This window comes from Protopterus annectens, chromosome 9.part0 (assembly GCF_019279795.1).
Source record: "Protopterus annectens isolate FY-2018-M chromosome 9.part0, PAN1.0, whole genome shotgun sequence".
Taxonomy (NCBI): domain Eukaryota; kingdom Metazoa; phylum Chordata; order Ceratodontiformes; family Protopteridae; genus Protopterus; species Protopterus annectens.
The window spans coordinates 719899728-719919003 of record NC_056743.1 but is presented as its reverse complement, the minus strand read 5'-3'; the positions used below and the strand labels follow the sequence as shown (position 1 = coordinate 719919003).

At 38.9% G+C, this 19276-nt stretch overlaps 1 protein-coding gene across 1 annotated transcript in view; it reads right to left on the bottom strand.

Moving 5' to 3' along the window:
• Nucleotides 1-19276, bottom strand: part of LOC122811479 (dual specificity protein phosphatase 8-like) — an 80646-nt gene that overhangs the window by 20564 nt on the left and 40806 nt on the right. The window lies entirely within an intron of this gene.

The following is a 19276-nucleotide window of genomic DNA, read 5'->3' as shown; positions in this document are numbered from 1 at the left end:
AGTATGTAACTCCTGTCTGGAATTGCAAGTCAGAGATAGAAATTTAAATATATCTTTAACTAGTCTACTGCCTGGTAGTGACAGGACTAAATGAGATGATTGAATTAATATATGTGCTATCTGTTTTACACTTTTAGTTTGTATTTCTTTGTGCAACTGAAAGGCTGCTTATATATTTAATTTTACAAAGTATGTTGCTTCATTTTATTCTTTGAAAATATGAATGTTTTCATTTATTTTAATGCTTATCCATGTCTTAGAAAAATCCCTCTGTCATACAAGAACAAATCATACAACTAGTCTCAGATTGACCTATTAACCTAACTTGAAGACATTTTTTCTTTTAGCTAGTACATGGCTTTACCCAACTTATTTAAAAAAATATTTAGATGCTGTTTACGTTATCTAATGGCATTATTAATATTTTAAATCAAAATACTTAAAACATAGCATTTTTTATAATATTTACATTGGCATTCAGTACTCCAAAATAATAAATGAAACCAGTCCCAGCCCATAATCCTAGGTTATAGACTTAAATTCAGAGGTTATAGGATCTGGACAACCCATGCAACTCTAGGAAGAAATTTGAATCCATGTACCTGATAGCTTAGCAGATAGTAAAATGCCAGGATGGAATATAGTCAAAAAGAGCGCACAAGCAGTCCAGTATTACTACAATTATGTCACCCATGTGCTGACAGTGGGGTACAGAGACAGTGAGCCCCAAAAATTAATGACAGCTTAATCATTTACTGTTCTAGAAGTGGGCACCACATGTGCACCCAAATTCTGACAATGGAGTCCCTTCTTGTGAGTCGTACTCATGACTTGTCTGAGGCATAGCTAAACTAGGTGTCTGCCTAAGGCACTGTTCTGCTAGGAGTGCTTTTCTGATGTTTATTTATCAGTGCACTTACTTTCTTAATTTATAAATGTGGTGTTTCTTTATTTTAAGAAAATAAATAAGTAAATGGCACGCAGTGCCCCTGTATGAAGATAAATCAGCTGTAGTGTCTGGGGAGTGTGGGTGGTAGTGTTGTAAACTTGGCTATTGAATTTGTTGGCATTCTGCTCTGTCCTACCCACAATCTACTTAAACAGTGAATCAGATACATCATTGGCAATATGGATCAGGATGTAAAGAAATTTTAAAGTGTAGGAACTATTTGCAGCATAAAGAGAAAGGAAAGAGACTATTGGTGATAATGTGAGGTAATTTTTTTCTTAGTTTTTATTGTTACTGGCAAGCAAACCTCTCAACTGTTCAAAATTCAGCAGAGTATCCCTGACTTTCCCTTTTATTTTTCCCTGCCCCCCCCCAAAAAAAAATTGCTTTTCTGGTAATATATTGAGGATTATAAGCAGTCAGTAATGCCAGCCATTAGAGTTCCATACTTCTTGTTGTTCCAAAAATGCATGCTAATGCAAAACCTGTTGCTTTATTAACCTTTTTAAGTGAATTAGAGCAATATTTAAAACTTGACTATTGGTCCCATACCCATTATTTTTGGCTTTGTCTGGAATTATTGAAAAAAGAAGTTGAGAGGTATGTGGCAGGCAAGCAGATATTGCGGATGGTTGGCTAACCACAGTTCTCAATTGTCCACAGTGTTGCAGAATATTCTGATTTTGCCTCATATTTCTGCTCTGTGTCTTCATTTGTTTATTTTTCCTTATAAACCACTGAGGATTGCAGTCAGTTAAAATGCCAGACCCTGGAGTTCTATGCTTGTTCTTTTTCTTCTTCAGAAAATGCCTGCTGATGCAAAGCCTGTTGCTTTAGTAACTTTCTATGTGAATTAGTGTAACATATAAACGTGCTGGCCTATTTCTGTGGGAATATGAATAACAGCAGCTGTCTGCATATAATTTTGGCTTTGCAGAATTAATGTAATTTATATGGAGCAGCTTGGAATACTGTTTGTGTGGAACAAAGCTGGCCATGATCCATGGTTTTGCAGAATATCCCTCTTTTGTCTCATATTTTTGGTCTATTTCTCATACATTTTGTGGCTTATTAGCAAATTGTTGATGTTTCCAATTACTATATAATGACAGATATTTGAGTTTTAGACTTTATATCCTATAAAGAATGCACGGTAATTCAAAACATTTTCTTCTAGGAATATTCTACATATATGAGAGGTATTTAAAATCTTTTCCTGATTGCCGGTCTTTGTCATGCATTATTTTTAACTTTATCCCTGATTCTTGCAATAGAGATCGAAGAGGTATGTTCTTTGAACAGCCACTAATCTGGTGAGGCAGGAGTCTGTCACACAATGTATTGTATTTGCTGAAGTCAGTATAAAACTAGGATTGCTAAAGTTTACATGTGTGTTAGGGATGTCATTGCCATGCATTTAAGAAAGACTGAAGTTAGAAAATGACAGACATTTGAGTTTCAGATTTTATACCCTTCAGAAAAGTCATACTAATGCAAGAGACCTATTCTATTATCTTTCTAAGTTTATTAGAGCAATATTTAAAAATTGTCCTTATTTTTGGGCCTTTGTCCCACTTCTGTGTATGGCTTTGTCCAGATTTCTTGCTCTTGAGGTTGAGAGGTATGACAAATGTGTCAGGGCCATCACAGTCAGCCAGAGACATTTCAAATTGTGACATACTTGTTGCACCCCACTCCCCCATGTAGTGACTCTGGATGTGTTCAAGCAAGGCAAGGAGTAGTTGTGTCTACCTTGGATGGGGAGGACACACTGCATAAGTACTACAGTGGCTTTTCATCTGTCCTTGATTTTGCAGAATGGTCTGGTTTCTGTCATATTTTTGTACTGTTGATTTATGCTTATTACTCAGATTTATGCTTATTACTCAAAGTGCCTGTTGCTGTGTTTAAGTTGCAATGCTTTAATGACCATAAGGTAAGCTTGTCTGAGATTGTAAGATGCAAGTAAGCTTTAATAAGCATACTGTTAAAGAATTGCCAACATTGAAAGCCTTTCTGTTGTTGCCATGCAGAGAATACTTGACTAGATAATGTATAAGCCTTGGGTATTAAAGGACAGGATTCCATTATTTTAAAAAGCTCATTACACTTGTTGGAGACTTCCAGTCATCTCTACAGACTTTACCTGTAAACTAAACAGAATGCCAATCATGTGTGGTCCATAACCTGTACAGTAATCCTTTAAGCAATCTATCTTGAGCTTGTTTTTTGTTTGTTTTTCAATTTTTACTTTGATCGTGTTTTCCCCATCAAACAAGTTGTCAGGCAGCAGGTCTTTTTGGATAAGAAACATTTTTACAAGTGGGGGCATCACATAGATTTCTACTTTCAGCATGTTACTTGATACTTTAATAAAGCTGAATATATTATAATTAGAACTGCAGTGCAAGGAGAAGTGGTTTGAGTTGAGTGCTTCTGGTTTTTCTTATACTTGATTTTGACTGGCATTCCAGTAATGTATTTAAAAAGTAATTTATTTTTTCATGCCTCACAACCTTTTGTTTCCATCTAGATATTAAGTAAGCTGTCATGCAGCCAATGCATTGACATATTTTTATTCTTCTACACTTATTTTTGTCTTGATTGGACTTTCATAATGATGGTTTGCCACCCAGGGCAGCGTATTTAATTAAAGTTCGTTTTTTGTGGTTTTGTGCATAGCTCCTCCCTTTTCTAGTTGACCACACCCCTTCCCCTTGACCCCACCCATTCAGCTGTCTCCTGCAGCCCCCCTGTGATTTGAAGTCACCAGCCGCCACTGATCTAGGGTAATTAGCTTATGGTCGGATCGGATCAATGAGGTGTTGACTTCAGGTGTGGAACACCGGTCACTCATGTTGATAATGACTAGATCTAGGATATTGTTGCCCCTGGTGGGGGTGTGAATAAGTTGATCCAGGGCATTGGAGTTTATGAATTCCAGAAAGTGTTGAGCAAAGGAGCTGGTATATGAGTAGTTTTCCCCGTTCATGGTGGGGTCGTTGAAATCGCCCATTATTATGGTGTTTGGTTGAACCCTAATATTTTATTGGTATTTGTATAAAACAGTCCATGAAATAAACTGCATGTAGTATTTAGTAAAGCAGTTTTGCATAGTGTGTTGTCAGGGTACTTTAAATGTGAGCAGAGTCTTTTCAGTGACTGTTCAGTTAAAGATATTAAGTACACAAGTACTTTTTTATTTGTAAGAAATATAGGCTTTACAGTATAACAAGAAAAGAAAGGCTAGACAAAATCAAGTTTAATGTTAATATGCTGTGATCTTGGGCTGCAGGGGTGGGGGTTATGTTTAAAAGTGCACTGATTATATTACATATAACATTATATTTTCTCTTATTTTTACAAGAGTGAATGTCTAGATTAAGGCCCTTGGCTTAAGTTACCAGCAAGTGCTTTTTCTTAGTAGGTAGGCTTTAAAAATAAGAAAAAAAAATGACAATAAAAATGTTAACTTTCTTACATCTGCTAAGATATGAACTTGTTTTTTCTATTACCAAATGTTCAGTGTGAGTCAACAAGTCTGCAGCTGAAGTTAGCTCTACATTCTGTTCTAAGTGAAATTTACAAAGATTTATTGCTGAGTACTTTTCCATGAAGACAAGCTGTGTATGTATAGTTCAGAGTATTCTTTGCTGAGGGAAATGAAAAATTTAAAGGTACCATGGCAAACAGTTCAGTGAAAAATACAATTTGAAATTATGGGAAGTGAATATGAGATAGCAGCCTCCCTAGCAGCCTTAATAGTTTAACGTATTTAATAGAACAGTGTACAATTTAGCTTTATTTAAAGACAGACAGTATACTTTTTCTTAAGGCTAAAAGTTAATGTTTTCTGAAAGCATACAAGCTATTTTTCACACCTGGTAGTGGAATAGAGATAACGAAATAACAGACAAACAGCAAACAGTGTAAGTGAGAACATTACCTGCAGCATGCTCTTATAGGTTCATAGGTTGGTACTAGGCTATCGGCCCTAGGGGCCTATACAAGTCTAACCATAACAATTCCCTGGCTATTTCTTCCTACAGTATTAACTTCCCTAGACCCCCTGTTTAGCATGGGTATACTTCATTTCAGTTTAGATGATGACTGTGAGTGCAGATGTTGATTTGGGGCAATTGCTCCTATCTGGAGGGTAAAGTGTTTTGTGTGTTTGCTCTGAGTTAATATGGATGAGGGTATTTTGAAATGTGTTTAGTTTTTTTGTTTGATGGTTTTTATTAAAACAAAAAGTCTTGAACATGTGATATAGGTTCAAATGGAGATGAAAAGAAACAAATATATAAAAGATCAGCCTATTAAACAGTAGAGTACATGTAACACAAAAGTTGGAAGTACACATTCAAAAAAATGTATAATAGTTGGGAATAGTAGCTTTTTATCATAATAGTTGTTGTTGTTTGTCTTTCGGCTTTTCCCGGTAAGGGGTTGCCACAGCGGAACTCCGGTCCACTAATGATTGGCAGTAGATGTTTACGAAACGCCGAGGTGCCAGCTCGATGCTCATCCAATAACTATTTTAGACCATGCCCAAATAAAAACTAAGACAAAAATGCAGGGTAATGAAGTAAAAATGAGACACTGTTGCTTTCCCACCTACCTGTTAAAAAGAGAGGAATTTAAGGAATGGGTAGTGGAAATTTATTTGAGAGTTACTGGCGAAGGTAGAAATATCTGCAGAAGTTCTAACTAGTGAGTGAGATAAAATGAAAATAGAATTTAAAACAGGGCAGAAGTGAAAGAAAAAGAGATGTGGTGAAGAAGTAATAGGAATTACTTAGAGGATTGACAGAGTTTAAAGTATTGCAGAATAAGTGGAACATCATAGAACAAGAACAGGCAGAAATGCAAAGTGCTAAAGAGAAAATAAGGGAGTATCTGGAAAATATGCATGAGTTTAGAAAGATTGCTGTCCAAAGCAAAATAGCTTTTAGCACAATGACTTAGGCAGCAGAAAGTAGAAAGGGTTGTTGGCAAACTTATGGAGCCTATAACAAGAAATATAAGCAGAGATCTTGTAGAAGTTTTAGAGATATTTTGGAAATTTTGTGAAAATGTTATAATGTAGAAAAACATGGAAACCAAGAAGGAACATGGATGGAAATATTTATGGACAACTTAATTTTGGCAAGGATGCAGGTAGATGAGGCTCAACAACTAACAGGTAAGACAGGGAGGGATGAGATAAAAACAGTGACATGTAATCAATCTTCAGGAAAGTCTCCAGAAACAGATGGTATTCCTCTGGAAGTTTGTAAATTAGGAGTGAAGAAAGGAAGATTTTCTTTTACAGTATTTTAATAGGAGGGGAATTACCAACATCTTGGAAGAAAGCTGTGGTGGCTGTATTACATAAGGATGACAAAGACCCATCAGACACAGCTTTATACAGAACCATTTAAATTTTAAATTATGATTATAAAGTGTTTGTCTATACCAGCTAAAAGAATGGTACAGTTGTTGCCAGAATTGATAGATATAGAGCAATGTGGTTTTGTGGAGGGGGAACATTTGACAACATTAATAAAAAAATGATGATCACCACAGAAACAAAATGTAAGAAAACACAGCTGTTGAAAGTGGCTATTGATGCCGAGAAAGCCTATTCATTATCCTGTACAAAGGACATAACCAGTAATCTGTTAGGTTGACAGTTGCCTGGAGAAACCATCCACCAGGGTTGCTTCTACCCTCACTGGTATCCTGGTAACTGAGAATATTTATATGGTCGTAATCCCACCTAAGCTACCTGCATCACTTAATGATCCATGATGCCTTCTCCCATGTGAGTGCATGCTTACACCCACCTGCTAACAAATGCTTCTAAAGTGTGGTTTGTTGTGAGCCAAAGACTTCCCCAGTATGCATACTGGAATTCCCATGCTCTTCCAATGGATGTGGTCTGTATGCTTCATGGTCTGCCACAATGCCCTCACTACTATGAGACCACTTATCCTCTCTAACTTGCACCATCAAGTGCCCAAGGCATTGATTGAAGTTAGGTCACCTCGGCCATTGTCAGTGCTTTATCCCTTGATGTCACTGATGCAGACTCACACTACTGATGAACTTTTCATTGCTTTTTGTTAAAAGATGTTCATATTTTTTATTCAATGTTCTAAATGGGTAATGTGATACCTGCCTGTTTGGGATCCATTTCTGAACTAAGCCATGTCACTGTTGGTTAGGGCATGCCTGTCTTCAGATAAAGCACTGACCCTCCCAATAAATACTTAGTATCCAGCAGCATGTTTCACCCCCAGATGATGCCATGTATTACTGTTTAGCCAGCTGCACATCCTTACAGATGGCATCAATCTACAGAAAACATTGTTCTTGTTTTTTGACTGACCCTATATGACCCACAAATACACATGAACCAGATTACAAGTGTAAACTACAGTAGACCTTTCAAATCATTATTTTAGAATAACTCCACATCACCTGAGCAGACAAGCAGCTTCATCTTGGTATGCTAGCAGCACAGGTAAGGATTGATCAGGTGAAAGTCAGTGTTAGCTGTTTGCATATATCTCTACACATGGTGAACAGTACAAAGGGAAACTTCCAGGAATGAAATTCTGAAAGTTCTCAGGAATATAGAGCTGACACATTGTGTTCTGAACCTACAGGTACAGGAATCTTGACTGAAGTTAGAATTTGCAAAGAAGAAGGTAAGGAAGGAACATGTTTTGAAACATTTGGCAAAATTTTTCAGAATGAAATTATGAGAGTGGTAAAGTCTGAAATAAGATAAACCTGCCTGATTAGGCTTTGTAAAATGTATTTCCTTTACACGATTAGTATATTTTTGCATTAAAAAATAATTATACAAACTGCTCTGTATATACTTGAATAGATAAGTTGGAGAAATGAGGTATGCTGTTCTTCAGTGGCATATGCCTTTATCTATATTTGTATAATATAAATGCCACCAGCATGACTTGATGATGGTATACCCATCACACTTCTGCAAATTAGGTGAAAACATGTTCATCAAAAAGGACTGTGTTTCACAGTGCTGCATAATTTCACCATTTTGTTTCATATTTTAGAACTGCTGCAAAGTTTAGGTTTTAGGGCTACTCCATTGGTAACTTCCAGACATCCTCTGTTCAAATTCCATTTTAGTCCCCCACACACCCAAACATATACAGCTTCATTTACGAAATGGGTAAAATCTTTTCTTGTTAAGGACTGGCCACAAGGACTATCTGAGTTACATGAAAAATAGAAACTGGGCAGTCCCTTTCTCCATTACCTCATACCATTTTACAGATAATGAGCTTGTAGCACACTTAAAATGTGAAAAGTGCTCTGATAAGACACGTTTGGTTCTTGTGTAGCATTTGCAAACATTCCCTTTAACTGACTTCATCTTAGTATCCTGTCACCATGTAACAATGACAGATCAGGATCATGACCTTGCTTGAGCTGCCTTTAGATTTTTTTTTCATATATGAATGTCAAAGTATGAGAAGTTCACTGGAGTTCAGTCACACTGCTTATCACGAGATCACTCCTACTAGATCTGATCCTGTTTTCGTATTTCTTTTTAATTTTATGTTTCATTTAATGCTCTTTGTAAAATATTTCACGCACACCATGACAAAAGAAATTATACCAAGGGTCACTTACAAAGTGCAGCCATAAATGCAGACAGACTACTAATCTTACTATCATGTGAGCATTCCTTTTCTGCATTCAGTAATACCCAAGTATGAAATACAATGACAAATCTTTAACTGTCTCATAATAATAAAAATTAATTTGTAATCAAGATCATTGTGAAAACACACAGAGTAAGTGCGTGTATGAGTGTTTGTGTGTGAAGGCAAACACACATTGCCTGCATGATTCTTGGCATTCTTATTTAACTGTGTACTCAGTTCCTTCACCTCCAAGAAAGTCAAAAATATACATCTCCTTGTTACTGAAATAAATGTTTCAAACTGCTGACATACAATTAGAATTAATAATTCCCCACAGCTCATTGGCAGAAACAGATAAAATCCTGATTATGTTCCATTTGGCCTGAGTTTCTTTAGTAACTTAAGTGCAGAAGCAGTGGGATGGAAGAGGGTGGGATTTAGTTGCCAGTGTTGTCTCACCTATCCTTGGAGTGATGGGGATTACTGGTTCCCATCAACTGATCATCAGTATGGGAAGGTACAGAAAGATATCCAGGACCAGTGACATGGGTGTGGTTCTACCAAGTAAGTAAAAGTAACCCTCTTTATTATGCAAGTGAAGCATGCATATACATGGAGGACCTAGTTATGCCACACATGCCCATGCCAATAACCAGGGGTGGGATGAGATTATGGCCTAGGCCTGATACAATCAACTTTGTTGTCAGCATTAGCAGAAGCAGATGAGTGTGCCAGCAGCTTTCTTAGCTCCTTGAATAACAGCTCCAGTTGGCATAATGAATGGGCTCAAGACTGATGGGGGTGGATGGCTGATCGTCATTAGGCATGGAGGGAGAAGCACCCCCAAAAAAATACTAATATACTGTCATTAGAATGAATTAGACATTTTAGAAGTGTAGTATGGAATCTATGTATATGATTGATTTTAGAACTGTATGGAAAACCTAAATTTAAGATTCCATTACTGATTACATCCCTATATAAATCAGGATTTATAACAGGAACATTTTGCATTTTGATGGACTTCATTTTGGTCACACTAGGCTAATTGCAGATATAGAAAAATTTAGATTTTAATTCTGGATTTGATCTCCTTAAGGGAATTTTGAATAAATCAGGCTTTGCGCTAATATGGGGAAAGGTAGGGAAGGAAACATAATGTAAGCTCTACGAACTGGCCAGACTGACCACAGTTTCTTCTCTAGTTGATTTTCCTCTTTCCAGAGATCCTTTCACAGCTCACTGTTAGCCTGACATTAGGAATTCTGGTGGCTTCTTATCTATAGAAAAGTAGGCTTTGACAGCTTGTTCCTGTTAATATCCAGAACGTTTAACATCTAGAGTGGGTAGTTGTAGGAATCTGACTGGGGGCAAAGTGATAAAAAAGACAACAAGGTAAATGGTAGTTGCTTAAAAATGCCAAATGTGATTTTTTTCTGACATAATCTGTCCTGGAGCATCTCTAGGCTTGGGACTCATACAAGTCTGCCACCTAATAACCCTGCTACACTGACTTAACTCTACAAGGAGTGGGATTCAGAGAACAAGCTTTTTTCATTTTTAAAACATTCTTATATATAAGTTCATAGGTAGTTAATAGGCTTGCATTCCAGAGGACCATTTGGCCCCAAGTAATGCCTGTTAAGCGACTTGCACAAGGTCATACAGTAAGCAAATGTGGGCTGAGGTAATCAAACCCTCTACCACATGAACTATGAAATAATATCCTGGAACACTGCTTTATTTCACTTGTAAAGCTCTTATTTCTGAGAAAAATCAAAAAGAAGCATACATGTAATCCAAATGTTTATTATTGGTAAGTAAAATTCAACAATTTTAAATCAGCTGTACAGCTATTACATGAATTGCTTTGTTTGTTAGTAATGAGCTATATCTGATTAGGTAGGCTATATTTCTCATTTTATTTGTATCCATGAATAATAATGTATCCCATATATGTCTGTCTATGCTTTTTTACTAAAATTTGATTATTTTCTGCCAGTATCATAATTCAGCTTTCATTGTCAACGAATGCCGTAAATAATATAGCAATAACCTATGGCTGTGTGTGAGTAATGCTGAATTTACCCACAGTTGTCATGGTTTAGTCACGAGAGTGAAGCCTGAATGATCAAACATAGTCAATCATGGGTAAATCTAGCATTAACCACACCCATCCATGGGTTATTGCTATTATACAATGACATTATTTAAGAAAAATGTTACTTTTCTTAAATAATTTCCTTGCATAATGGAGCCGTGGTGCTCTTCTGTGTTTTTCCCATTATCCTGAGGCTTTCCTGGGATGTACTGCATATGGGTATGGGACTTACATTCCCATGCTTACACAGTACATCAGTGCTATGTAAAGGAAGCAACGGAGAAAGGAAGATCTGTCTTGCTTTTTTGTTTGTTTGCTTTTACTTAAAACAATGAAATCTGGAGATTTCAAATGAACAGGGGATATGGGAAGAGAGAAAATATAAGGATAATTAGGTAAGTTTTTCTAGTTTTGTATAAAGGTACCTGATTATCCTTGTCTTTGTCTCGGTTCTGTCACTCTGGTTTGTTTAAACTCTGTTTTTTTGTAAGTTTATTTAAAAAAAAAAGAAAAGAAAAGTAAAATTTTAATAGCATATATTAATGGAAGAAAGTCCGGGTGACTTTTTCCATTGGTATATGCTCGATTTACAACAGGCACGCTGGACTGACCAATCAGCATGCTCGTTTTGGAATGGTAATGGCCAGTCATTGTATAAAAGATAATACATGATCCAATATGCAGCATAAAAAAATGCATGCATGTGATCAGTATAAAATATAAGGGTGTCATGTATTTAAGATATTACAGACATATTCAGAACATGCCAGCACGATTAGTGCAGTAGAACAGAAATGACTCCCATATTATGCAGGTGATATGTACAAGGTTCAGTATCTTCATTAAGGCAGCATCATAAGTACAGCTACTACTTAGTACCTGGCACAGTTCATCAACTCTAGATGATACAACAGGAATACTCAGGATATTATCATCAGCCTAGGGGATAATGCAACTATATCAGAGATATATAGTGATGGATTACTTAACTAATGGTTTAATGTGACTTTTGAAGGTATTCCATTACCAGGTGAGGCCTTTTTCCCATTTTTACTTTCTTCCTATTAGGTAGTGATATAAGATTTAGTCAGTGTTAGATGTCTTGCAGTCCTTACATATGGGTTGTCCTGCCTCAGGCAGCCCTTCGGTCGGCCGGATTCCAAAGTCTGGGTCCGGCGTCGGCTGAAGTCGCCTCTTCCCCGACGTCAGAGCGGCTGGGGTATAAAAGCATCAGCCGACGCCATCTTCTTCAGTGTTTCTTGCCACAGATGCCAGGTGCCCTCCAAGGAAGGCTAAATTTAGTGAATGGATAAAATTTCCAGACATGCAAAACAGGAATAAACAGATACACCATAACAGATATCCCCAGCTAATATGAAGGGGGGGGGCGTGGACCCTAAAAAAGAGAATTACAGAGGGGTAGGAGGGAGGGAAAACCTGACTGCAGTTGCATATCTATCGGACATCTACATTTATGGTAGATACAAAACTGTACTATGTCCTTCAAGAATACAACTGCAGTCCTTACATATGGGTTGAATACCATAGCCAAGCTGGGGGTGGTAGGATCTAAGATAAGGATGGTGTAGCTAAAATGCCCTGCAGGACTGCAGAAGCAAAGCCTGCTCGGGATCTGGAATATAAAGGCAGGTTGTAATGTTTGGAAAATGTATGCACGGAGCTCCATGTAGCAGCTTCTAGAATGTCCTTTGTAGCCACCCCTCTTAGAAAGGCTGTGGAAGTGGCTGTCGCTCTGGTGGAGTGTGGCCTGATATTGGCTGGCACACCTTTTCCATGGAAAGAGTAGCAGAATCTGATGCAGTTTCCAATCCATTTTGATCAATCCAGAAACAAAAGCACAAAGGTCTTGAACAACAAACCAAACAGGAATCTTCATAAACCAGCGTCTTTATTAGGAGAACAAGCAACGAAAAATCCACAACTTAGCGCTTTCACCCTAACAGTAAGGGCATCATCAGAGTTGTAGTCCATTTTAAAAATCACATGTTTAAATAGGAAAGAGTAATAAACACACCCCCCAGCAACCAATGACAACTAAATGAGGTTTCAATCAAACTCATTAATACTTAAAAATATCTTCCCAAATTATTAAAACACATATCACATTGTCCTATAAAAATACAATCTATGTACTAATATGCATTGTTATTTTGCGAATTAAAAATCACATAAAATGATACTACAAAGATAGACTGAAATCAAATCTAACAACAAATCTAATAACATTCTTGTATACAATTTAGTGCGTCCCAAATGAAACAGAGACACATCTTAAAGATGTGAAAATTTGTTGACATGAACAGTTTGCACTAGTAGTAAATCACAACACACTATCGATAAACCAAATTAAAATGAGATCTATGTGCTAGAGTAAATTTATTAGCTATTGACTATAATTTGTATCAAAAATAAAGAGAACAGATGTCTAAAACAATTAGTCAAATCATCTGTGCTCTGTATTTCAAAATACTTGACAGGGAAATGTATTCATTAATACCTGGTGGCTTGGACGCATTTAACCTGAGCTGCCATAAGCATTCCTTCACTTCTAATAGAGTCTCAGCGTCCCCACCTGTCTCTCTATAAGGTACCCTGTCAATTATAAAAAATAAAAATCTTTTAAAATTTTTACAAGTAGTACTGTGTACATAAAGTGCATTTGTAGTTTTTCTGTTCCTGATATCCCTATTGTGCTCTAAAATTCTACACCTCAATTTCCTAATAGTTTTACCCACGTAAAATTTTGTACAGCTTAAACACGTAGCAAGGTATACAACCATTTTTGTATTACAGTTAACAAAACCAGGACTCCCTATGGTTTTGTTGTAATTGTGTACTGTAACATAAGGTCCGTTGTTTATGTACTTGCATGTACTGCAAAGCCCACATTTACTCATCTTAGAGTGTTTGTACATATTTTGATAATCAAAACTTTCCATGATTTCCTTAAGGTTTTTACCCCTACTAAATGTAAAAGTTGGTGAAACACCTACAACCTTAATGACTTCATTAGATAGTACCCCTGACCAAACATCTTGAATAATATTCATAATATGGGGACTATTTGCATTGTATGGTAGAACCATCAAATGTTTTGTCATTCTCATTCGGTTGTTTTCCTTATTAACATTGGGCAGACCTGTTTTTAAAATCGGTTTGTATATAGTGTACCTCTTTAACGCCACATCATTTTTGATTGAAATCATTATATCGTAAGGATAACCTCTTTCCTGCAACATATCTATTAAATTATTAATTTCTCTCTCATAAATGGTGTCATCACTAATGAGCCTAGACAATCTCACCATTTGCCCCTTTATTATGTTTTTCTTTTGAAATAAAGGATGGCAACTTTGAAAATGAAGGAAAGAGTTTGAAAAAGTCTTCTTACGATAAATGCTGAAATGAAGATCTTGTTCTGTCTGTCCTTAATTAACAATATATCCAAAAATTCACATTTGTCATGGTGTATATTATGTGTAAACTTTAGGAAAGAGGAAATTGCCTTTCCTTGTACTCCAGCAGAGTAAGCTACAAATAACTGGTCAGACTTTCTGTTGGCCTTTGTTCTGTCCAAGTAGTAGCGCAATTGCCTGTGTATGTCCCAAGTGTGCAGAAGCTTTTCTCCTTTATTTTGAGGATTGGGAAAGAAAGTAGGCAGGTGAATTGCTTGATTTAGAGAAACCCTGGATATCACTTTTGGCATGAATGAAGGATTGGTTCTTAAAGAGACTCTGTCCTGATGGAAAATGAGAAATGGAGGTACTGCCATGAGGGCCTGTATTTCCAAAACTCTTCTTGCTGAAGTAATTGCCAACAGGAAAACTGTTTTCCAGGAGAGAAATTGCAATTCTGAAAATGCTGCTGGCTCAAAAGGAGGAAGAGTTAATTTTTCCAAGACGAAGTTGGGGTCCCATGCAGGCACTGGTGGTTTTCTTGGAGGTTTAATATTCTTTATCCCTCTTAGAAACTGTCTTAGCAAAGGATGTGAAAACACAGGTGGATCACAGTTGTATTTTGCTGAAATTGCTGAAGCGTGTATTTTTATGGAAGAATATGAAAGGCCATTGTGAAGCATTTCTGCCAAGTATTCTAGTATCTGTGGGATGCTCATTACTGATGCATCCTGACCCCTGTTGGCATTCCAGATGTTGAATCTCTTCCATTTGGCTGAATAAGTTTTTCTGGTGGAAGGTCTGCGTGCTTCCAGCAAGATCTCTTGAACTTTTTTGGAGAGAGAGATATGGGGAGAAGTCATGGAACTCTCCAAGCTGTCAGTTGCAATTTTGCAGGTTGGGATGAACAGTCCTGTAATTGTGCTGAGTTATAAGCAGAGGCCATTGAGGTAGGAGCCACAGCTTGGTGCGAGTTATGCTCCTTAGTAATGGATACCAGTGCTGTCTTGGCCAGTCTGGAGCTATCAAAATGCCTTTCGGTTGTTCTGCTTTGATCTTCAGTAACACCTTGGTCATTAATGGTAGAGGTGGAAATGCATAGATTGTTAGAGAATTCCAGCTGAAGGAGAGAGCATCCATTCTCCAGGCTTGAGGATGGTGTGTCCTTGAGCAGAACTTCTTCAGATGATGATTGAGGTGTGAGGCAAATAGATCTATGTCCGGCCTTCCCCATGCATGAGTTATTTGTGAAAAAATGGCTGGATGCAACATCCATTCGTGTGGGTCCATAATGTTTCTGCTTAGACTGTCCGCCAGAACATTGTCCTTGCCTGGGACAAACTGGGATTGCAACTGTATGTTCAGTTTCAGGGACTTTTCCCAAAGAGTCATTGTTAGTCTGCAGAGGGGATAAGAATGGGTACCTCCTTGCTTGTTTATGTACCACATAACAGTGGTGTTGTCTGTCTTTATTAGCAGATGGCCCTGCTGAAGAAATTTTCCGAAGGCCTCGATTGCATGAATCACTGCCAACATCTCTTTTTGATTGATGTGCAAATGCAATTCTCGGGGTGTCCATTGCCCTTGAATGCATCTGCCCTCCATGTGCGCCCCCCATCCATGATCTGAGGCGTCTGATGTAATGGTTTGGCTTGCTTGAGGTTTGTTGAAAGACATGCTTTTGTTTAGCTGGCTTGCTTGTGCCCACCAGAAAAATTCCTTTTGTAGACATGGAATGAGTGGAAAAATTGCTTCCAAGTTGTGGCTGTGTTGAGACCATAAACTTTTTAGGTACCATTGTAGTTTTCTCATGTGTAGTCTTGCCAGTGGAATCAGAAGAATGCAAGATGCCATGAAACCCAGGGCCTGCAGGATTTTCCTTGCAGTCATCTGGGTGTGCTTTGCTAGGCTTTTGAAGTAATCTGGTAATTGTTCTTGCTTTTCTTCTGTGAGGAAAGCCATTTGTGAGCTTGTGTCCAGTTTGGCTCCTAGAAAAATTATTTGTTGGGATGGCAGTAGTCTTGATTTTTGAATGTTGACTGTGTATCCCAAAGCCTGTAGTAAGTGAATGACATAGTCCAAGTGTCTTATCAAGGCTTGCTTGCTGTCCGCTTGTATAAGGCAGTCGTCCAGGTAAGGATATATTTGTATCCCCTGAAGTCTGCAATATGCAATTACTGATGCCAGGCATTTTGTGAATACTCTGGGTGCAGTAGATAAGCCAAAAGGCAATGCTGAGAATTGATAATGCCCTGACCCTGCAAGAAATCGGAGGTATCTTCTGCAGCTGTGTCTGATTGGGACATGCAGGTATGCCTCCTTGAGGTCCAGAGTAACCAGCCAAGACCCCTTGCCCAGCATGGGAAGAAGTTGCTGTAACGTCAGCATTTTGAATTTTGGCACAATGAGAAAAGTGTTTAGAGCAGACAAGTCCAGTATAGGCCTCCATTGCTTTTCTTTTCTTGGAAGAAGGAACAGTCTTGAGTAGAATCCCTGGCCTTGTTCCTGAGGAGGAACCTTTTCTATTGCTTTGATCTGTAGTAGCTTTGAAACTTGTATGAGTGCCTCTGCCCTTTGATTTTGTGGCAGGTTGGGCATGCATTGTCTTGTTGGTAAGGTATGGAAGTGGAACCTGTAACCCTTGTCTATTATGTCCAAAATCCATTTGTCCTTTGTAAAAACGTGCCAATTTTTTGAAAATATAGATAATTTTCCGCCTAAAGGTGCTTCTCTTTGAGCCTTGGTCGGCGGTATCAAAGTCAAGTCATTGTGATTGTCCCTGGGGAGCAGTAGAAGTTCCTGCGCCACTTCTCTGATTAGTTGGTTGCCATTGGCGGCCCCTGTAGGAGCCTCGGTATTGCCCTCTACCTCGAGCACGCCTGTTTTTTCCCCTTTGGAACTTGTCAGTGTCTGGAAAGGACCAAATCTTCGAAGGCCAATTCCTACTGAACCTTGGTGGCTGGACCTGGAGGAAATCTTTGACTGTTTGTACTGATTTAGCCTTTTCCTCAATTGATTTCAACACACCCTGTGCATTAGCACCAAATAGCTTGTCTTTTTCCAGAGGTGCATCTAGAAGCTTTACTTTAACATGATCTGGTAATGTCTGTTCTTTCAACCAAGCATGTCTACGTATGACGGCCCCTTTCATAGCTGCCCTACATGAAGCTTCCAATGCATCATAACCACACTGAAGAAAATGATTGCTAACCTGCTGAGTATTATGAACCAAATCCTGCAAGGCCTTTCTATTTAAAGGCTCAAGAGAGGCTAACTTTTTCTGCAAATCATCCATCAAGAAATCCTGATACTGAAACATATGAAAAAGGCAGTTAAGTGCCCTCATGGCAAGGGTGGATGAGGTATAAACTTTTTTACCCCACCTCTCCAGGGACCTAGATTCCCTGTCTGCGGGCAAAGGATTTTTGGCCGTGGAAGTGGCCACTCCTTTGGGCCCCTGAGAAATAGTCTCTAGATCAACAGAGTGGGCCTTAAAGAGATGTTTATGAGTTTCAGGAACCCTGTAATATCTGTCAGGCTTGACAGGAGCAGGAGGGAGAGAATCAGGAGAAGTACTGGAGTCTGCGAACACATCATCCAATACATCTAACACTGGGGGTATAGCTAAAGGCCTGTGCTGGGGTAACTTAAGGAAGGTCCGAAGCCTTTTCCTGAAGTCAGAGAAATCCTGGCCCTGCCACTGAAAATGCTCTCTCATGGAAAGCAGAATTTCCCCGAAAGAAATATCCTCAGGAGGAGAGGCAGAGGGAATGGATTCATCAGCATCAGAATCCTCGTAGGCCGGAAAGGATCCTTCCTGGGAGTCTGAAAGGCCTGACTCACCAGAGGCTTCATCTGAGGAAAGGGTATCTGCCTGCTCAACCCTAGGCCTTTTGCTTGAAGGCGGCTGAGAACCTCTGTCTGGATGAGCCTGCGAGCCCCTGATTAAAGAAATTAGATCTGCAGCTAAAGTCATGATCTGTTTATCAGAAGTGGGACCCTGTGAAAAGGATTTAGGAGGGTGAGACTTAGCCTGGCTGGCAGCCTTAGCCCGTGTGTAGGACTTAATAGACATAGACACAGGAGGCCTAGCTGCCCCACGTGCTGGAGTAACTTTGTCCACAGGTATGGTGTCAGGCAAATCTTGGGCTTCGGTTTCAGGAGGAAAATCAACAACCGGCACTGGAGTAGCCTCCGGGACCGAAGTGTGCGGTAAAGCGGTGTCGTCGGCCTGGAGTGGTAGAATTACCGCCTCCGAAGAGACCGATGCACTCGCGGTAGGCTTTAGCGTGGTGTCGGTGGAAGTCGTGGGCTGCAAATGTCAGTCCCGGTCCTTCCGTTTTTTGGAAATATGTGCTGTCGGAAGTTCCGACGGCATGATATAGCAGTAATTTTCCCCAAAAAAGTCTTCAGCAAATTCTGCCCGGCGCCTAAGTGTGCGCTTATTAAAGCAAGCACAGGCAGCACAGGCCGAGACGTCGTGGTCTGGGCCGAGGCAGGGAAGGCAGTAAGAATGGAAGTCCTTATGAGGTATTTGTTTACCACAAGACAAGCAATTATTAACTTTTGCAGTTTTATCTGACATCGGCTGAGGCAAGAAAAGGTTCCCCAATGGGGTACTTAGCTTTTTGATGACTTTGGATCTGAAAACACAGGAGGTGGCCGACCGGCACTTGCGAACTGCTTCTGCTTCGGGCACCGTGCGGCAAGAAAGACTGAAGAAGATGGCGTCAGCTGATGCTTTTATACCCCAGCTGCTCTGACGTCGGGGAAGAGGCGGCATCAGCTGACGTCGGACCCAGACTTTGGAATCCGGCCGACCGAAGGGCTGCCTGAGGCAGGACAACCCATATGTAAGGACTGCAGTTGCATTCTTGAAGGACATCTTCTTACACTGAAGCACAGACTATGACAACAGATAATAACCATTTGTCCCACATGGCTGGCACATTTTCTAACTGCTGAATAAAAAAGTAGGTGCCACAGAGATTTGGGTTTGAATACCATTTGTTCCTACTTGCATATTCTGTGACTTTAAACAAACAATGATATTCCCTCTATTTCTGTTTTCTCCTGTAAAATGAATACAAGTATTCCAATAGTACTGCCAGTTGATAGGATGCAAAAAATAAAGTAT